The following is a 6877-nucleotide window of genomic DNA, read 5'->3' as shown; positions in this document are numbered from 1 at the left end:
GTCCGCCTTAATGGTTAAGCATAGTGAGTTGTTGGAACAATTTAGAGACCTTAGTTTAGTTTGTGAAGTGACACCAAAAAGTATTAAATTGGGAATGTTGAAGGTAACTAGTGGACTATTGGAAGAGATTGAAAAGAACCAGAAATTGGATTTATACCTTTTAGATAAGTAACAGTCATTTGACCAAGGGAGAGAACCTGACTTTAAAATAGGTGTGGATGGAATTTTGAGATTTAAGGAGAGAATTTGTGTTCCCGATGTAGAGGAGTTAAGAAATATGATCTTAGAGGAAGGACATAGGAGTTGTCTAAGTATTCACCCTGGAGCCACAAAGATGTATAAGGACCTCAAGAAGATATTTTGGTGGCCTAAAATGAAAAAAGATGTTGCGGAGTTTGTGTATGCTTGTTTGATCTGTCAAAAATCTAAAGTAGAACACCAAAAACCTTCAGGTTTGATGCAACCATTGAGTATTCCCGAATGGAAGTGGGATAGCATCTCTATGGACTTTGTTGTAGGCTTACCTCGAACTCCAAAAAGGTACGATAGTATTTGGGTTATTGTGGATAGATTAAATAAATCTGCTCACTTTATTCCGATAAACATAACTTATTCTATGGAAAGGTTAGCTGAAATATACATAAAGGAAATTGTGAAGTTGCATGGAATCCCATCAAGTATAGTTTCAGACAGAGACCCTAGGTTTACCTCTAAGTTTTGGCAAGGTTTACAGAGTGCTTTAGGTACGAACCTTAGGATGAGTTCCAAACAGATGGTTAGACTGAGCGAACCAATCAATCCCTAGAAGACTTGTTGAGAGCTTGTTTGTTGGAACAAAATGGAAGTTGGGATAGCTTTTTGCCACTTATAGAGTTTACCTATAACAATAGTTTCCACTCTAGCATTGGAATGACCCCTTTTGAGGCGTTGTATGGGAGAAGATGTAGGACCCCTCTGTATTGGTTTGAGACGGGTGATAACCTTGCATTAGGACCTGAGATTGTTCAACAAACTACTGATAAAGTAAAAAATTATTCAGGAAAAGATGCGAGCATCTCAAAGTAGGCAAAAGAGTTACCATGATAAAAGAAAGAAAAACCTCGAATTTCAAGAAGTTGATCATGTATTTCTGAGAGTTACTCCAACAACTGGGGTTGGTCGGGCGTTAAAAATGCGAAAGCTTACTCCTCGGTTTATAGGACCTTACCAAATTCTTAAACGTGTCGGTAATGTAGCATATCAGATTGCGTTGCCTCCGTCTCTTTCTAATCTTCATAGTGTATTTCATGTGTCTCAACTTCCCAAGTACATTTTCGATCCCTCACACGTGATTGAGTCAGACAAGGTCCAAATAAAAGAGAATCTAACTTTTGAGACCTTACCGCTACGGATTGAGGACCAAAAGACCAAAGAATTAAGGGCCAGATGCGCGATTCTTATCCAGAACTGTTTCCGTCAGGTAAATTTCGAGGACGAAATTTTTTTCAACAGGGGTAGAAATATAACACCCCAATTTCTCATTACCTTATTTTAAATAGTATAATGATACAATACTATTCTTTTTATGAGTGTTAATATGTGTTCTAATTTCTTTAGGTGTGTCTGTGTGTTTGCCTTAGTATTAACTATATTGACTATATTTAACTTACAAAAATAAATAAAATAAAATATATATATATATATATATATATATATATATATAAATAAAATAATAAAAGGAGTGAATTTGTGTTGTTACACTAGTTGTTACCTTTAGCTCTAATAAAATGGGATAATAATAATAATAATTATAATAATATAATTATTATTATTATTATTATAATAGTAATAACATATGATAATACTAGGTATATATATATAGAGAGAGAGGAACGAAGATTAACAGAGCCACATTAGGAATGATTAGCAGCCGCCTTGCATCAGCACAAAAGCTATATAATATTCTTCCTCTCTATACCTTGATCAAAAGCCACCTTGCATCATCACTAAAACCATAATGCATTCTTCCTCTCTGTACCTTGATCACAAGCTGCCTTGCATCATCACCATAACCACAAGGTATTCTTCGTCTCTGTACATTGATCGAAACATGTAGTAGTGATAGGCAGATTTTTTTTTAGTGCCAATATGAATATTCCCTTTTAATTATAATAACAATTTCCTTTCATTTAAACTATATTCCTAAAGCAATGTTTTCACAAATTTAGCGACAATAATAAACATCATTTGGATTTTTGTAATAGTTTATCATATATCCAAGTTTAAGCATGATTGTGATTATTGTATTTTGATCGCCTTGACACATCTTAACCGACTAATGTATTACTCAATAATTTCCTTAAACAATGAGTTACCGTCCTTTCCATATTTATTTGATAATTTAGATTCGTAATTAAAATAAAAATACTAACTATATTTTAATTATTAGTTATATTATGTTTGAATACCAATTACTTATAGAAATAGGAGAAATGCATCGGTACTATTTATTTTCCTCTATGAAGTGAGTATATTTTCTGTACCTATTTAGATTTTTTGCAGTACTTTGAAATTAAGTTTGAATTATAAAATTGGACATCTGTCCTTTTTATTTTAATTATTTTGTAATGATAAAGTTGTTGATTATATTGCACAAAATGGTCCAAATACCAATTAATTCTTCCTGTTTTCTGAAACAAAGAACTTGCACATATCATTTTATTTAATTTAATTAAATTATTCTTTTACGTGGTTGTTTTGTTATTTCATAGTTCATGTTATTAACATTCCTTCATACTATTTACAATATTATTACTAGCATAATTGTTTTAGCATATTACATTGAATTTAAATAAATAAAGTTAAACTAATGATTGAATCAAATAATATGAGCTCTTGTGGAATACAACTTCTCTAGACATTTCTCTATTGTTTATCTCTAAATTCCCTTTTAGATAAACATGTGCAATTGTATTCTCTATCTTATATACATCTATATATAAATAAATAATCTCAATTTGTTTAACATCCAAAGACTTATTTATTTAGATAATTTAATTTATTTATTATTTATATTATTATTTAGTTATTCGTTTATTAATTTATTTATTATTTATTTTATTATTTAATTATTCATTTATTTATTTTATTTTATTATTTATTTATTTATTATTTTATTATTTATTTATTCATTTACTTATTTATTTATTATTTATTTTATTATTTATTTATTCATTTTCTTATTTATTTATTTATTTATTATTTTATTATTCATTTACTTATTTATTTATTATTTATTTTATTATTTATTTATTATTTTATTATTTATTTATTCATTTACTTATTTATTTGTTTATTATTTATTTATTCGTTTATTAATTAATCTATTATTTATTTTATTATTTATTTATTAATTTATTTATTTATTATTTATTTATTTTATTTTTTATTTATTATTTTATTTTTTATTTATTCATTTACTTATTTATTATTTATTTTATTGTTTATTTATTTATTATTTTATTATTTATTTATTCATTTACTTATTTATTTATTTATTATTTATTTTATTATTTATTTATTCATTTACTTACTTATTTATTATTTATTTTGTTATTTATTTATTTATTCATCTATTTATTGTAAGTAATTTATTTGTATTTGGTGGTTGTGTGGCTATAATTCTCTCGCGGACTATTAGAGACGACGACCGAAAAAGACACGACCCGTTAGCAGATCAGATTCATTGGACGAACTCTTCAGTCGAGGTAAGGGGTGAGATGAGGTTTGATTTTATGAGTATAAAATAACGTGAGATGAATGGGAATACTGAAATTCCCAAATTTTCATTCGGGGCTTACTACGTACGGTTGAGCCCTGTTGAGTAATAATAATTAATTAATAATATATGAATGGTAATAGCAAGGACTAAAATATAATTTAGAAACCTATAGAATTGTTGTGAGTTAATTTATATTAAGATTGCGTGTTATTTGATTTTATGAATTTATACTAATTATTATTGTGTGAATGATATGTACTTGAGTGTTCTTATTACCTGATTGAAATTGTGATGTTACTTGAATGTGCCACTTAAATGATTCCTTGCCATGTTATTGATGAAACTAAATTGTGTATTATGAGTAGTGTAAACCGAATAGTGGGATTTTATTGTGATTGACTGATATACATATATAATGATGAATGTTGTGAAGTCAAACTAAAACTTATTGAGTTGTGATTTGGAGTTAGAACTATTTTGTCATCATATAGGGAGGGTTTGACAAACCTAGTGATTCAGGGAAGTACAACTGAATGAGCCTGATCGTGGAGGGCTACAGTCGAACTGTAAGGTAAGACTGATAGACCTTGGGGGTACCTCTAGTGGGGAATTCCTAAGTGGATTAGTGGGTTATTCCCTAAGGTCGGGAGCTACCGTGCAACACAAGAGTACCCCGACCGTCATGTATATATGTCTCGGGTTGTGTTGAGGGGATCTATGAGGACTTGGCCATTCATGAATTGTCCGTCCACTCTTGTAGTGGCATAGTATCAGGCCTCCTAACCAAGTACTTCAGAGTAGAATGGTACCAAATGATGAAGTATAGAGTATAGGACATGCATAGCATTTCATCATTGTGATTGTCTTATTGTGAATGAATTGGATGAACCGTTGATATTATACACTTGACTGCTTTTGAGGTTGTGATAATTTGATTGCTTGCGTGTTCTCCTCGTGTATTTTATACTGTTGCATAATTTCGATACTCACACCTCATTGTTTGTGTTTGGCGTTTGCGATGGACGCAGATGAGTTGTAAGTTGCAGGTGATGACTAGTACCATAAGGAGAGGCGGAAGCCATCATCTCTTGGAGACCCTTCTTATTATGCATTGTGTTGATGTTATTTTGAGTATTTTGATTTTGGGAATTCCCGCTCTGATAGTGACATCGGGTTGAGACTATAATTGCACTTAATTTAACACATAAGTATGTGTACTTCAAAAAAGATGTTGTTGTCTGATATTGTGATTTCAAGTTGTTAAGTTTGATGGAACCTTGGAATTTATTCGATGTGTTCGTGATTATGTGATACTTTTTACCTTAAAAAAATGTTTGAAAATTTATATTTATTTATTTGTTTCGAAATAATTTCATTGTTTAGAAAATAAGGAAATAAAAAGAATTTTTTTTTTGGGTTTAGGGTGTCACAATGAGAATATTGAATTAACCTCATAGTTGATGAAATAATGGTGATTTCAATTTGTGTTTTAGATGACGATTTTAATGGAGTATCATATACCAACGAGGGGATGAAATAAATATTGTGAATTTGTGAAGTGGAGATTATTTTGTCATCATATAGGTAGGGCCTGACAAGCCTAGTAATTCCGGGGAAGTACAACTGAATGAGCCTGATCGTGGCGGTCTGCTGTCGAGCCTTAAGGCAAGATTGTTAGACCTTGGAGGTATTTGGGTGGGTAATTCCTAGGTGACTTGGAGGTCACACTCCAAATGTCGAGAGCTACCACGCAACACACGTTTACCTCGACTATCACGTATATGTGTATCGGGTTGAGTTGAGGGGATCTATGAGGACAGGGCCAATTTGAATTGTCCGTCCACCGGGATGGTGGCATAGTATCAAGCCTCCTAAGCAAGTACTTTAGAGTTAGAATGGTACCACATTGTGAAGTAAAGTCTAAGCTCATGCATAGCATTGCATTTTCTTGTGATTGTTTTGTTATGATTACTATGTATTATGTGTGATAATAATTTATGCGATTATTTGATGTTATAGTGAAGTGTATTGATTTTATTTGATTTTGACTATATAAGGTGATGTTTTTCCTTGAAGAATGTTTGTGTAATGATACGGTTTATTGATGATTAATTGCGTGTTCATCTTATTTATATTATACTATCAACATGATTTCAAAACTCACCTCCTTCGTTGTTTGTGTTTGACTGGCTTGGCCCTGCATTTGCAAAATCGCAGTTATTACAGGTTAATGAGTCTCGAAGTTCAAGTTTGGGAAAAACCCCGCTCTAATAGGTGATACCGGAAATTAAGAGTTGTAATGTGTATTTTACTTATGTTATTATAAATGACTTTTTATATGAAAACTTAGTACGAGTAAGTCTTGGGAATTAAATCAAGAAATTCTAGTTGAATCAAGTTTATTGATATTGTACTATTTTAATTGAAAAAAACAAAGTTGAATTGTTACATGTGTATTTGGAGAAACGTGATATCCTAAATCAGATATCAAAGTTTTTATTCTCTTTAACAAATATTATTTATCCGCTGCAAGTTTTTTTCAAATAATTTAATATATATTATTATAAATGTTATTTTGGGGTTTAGGGTGTCACACCAACCGCAACTCTGAATCGACAATATACAGCGAGGGAATCCGAATAAATGATGAGTTCACAAAATCATCAATACACGACTGATAAATTATGCGAAGCATAAAAATAAATGTTAAATAATTAATAATATTGGAGTCAAAACAACGAGAGAAAAAAATATAGAAAAAGTCGCACCGACTCATCGGAGCGCCAGAAGAGTTCGACGTCAACTTCACCAAAAAAAGTAAATGAGTAGTGATTCTTGAAGGTTTCAACGAGAGCAATCAAAAAACAATATCAGTTTTTGGAGACAACAAACATGATTATCGGAATCAGCTAAAAACAGCTCGCCCAAGGAAAGAAACGTAGTTGTTTATGATGAAACGGAGCCATAATCAATAAAGTTCAGTGGCCGATTTTGTGTGGGATAGAGGTTGGGATCGATTCAAATGGAAAATAATTGGTGGGAGTGAATTTGAGAGAAAAATGGTTTGTTGCGATTTGGCTGCCAGTAGGGGTGGGAATTAGGGATGGGAAGAGGCTA

This window comes from Cicer arietinum, chromosome 7, assembly GCF_000331145.2.
Source record: "Cicer arietinum cultivar CDC Frontier isolate Library 1 chromosome 7, Cicar.CDCFrontier_v2.0, whole genome shotgun sequence".
In the NCBI taxonomy this organism is placed as follows: Eukaryota; Viridiplantae; Streptophyta; class Magnoliopsida; order Fabales; family Fabaceae; genus Cicer; species Cicer arietinum.
Note: the sequence above shows the minus strand (reverse complement) of the source record.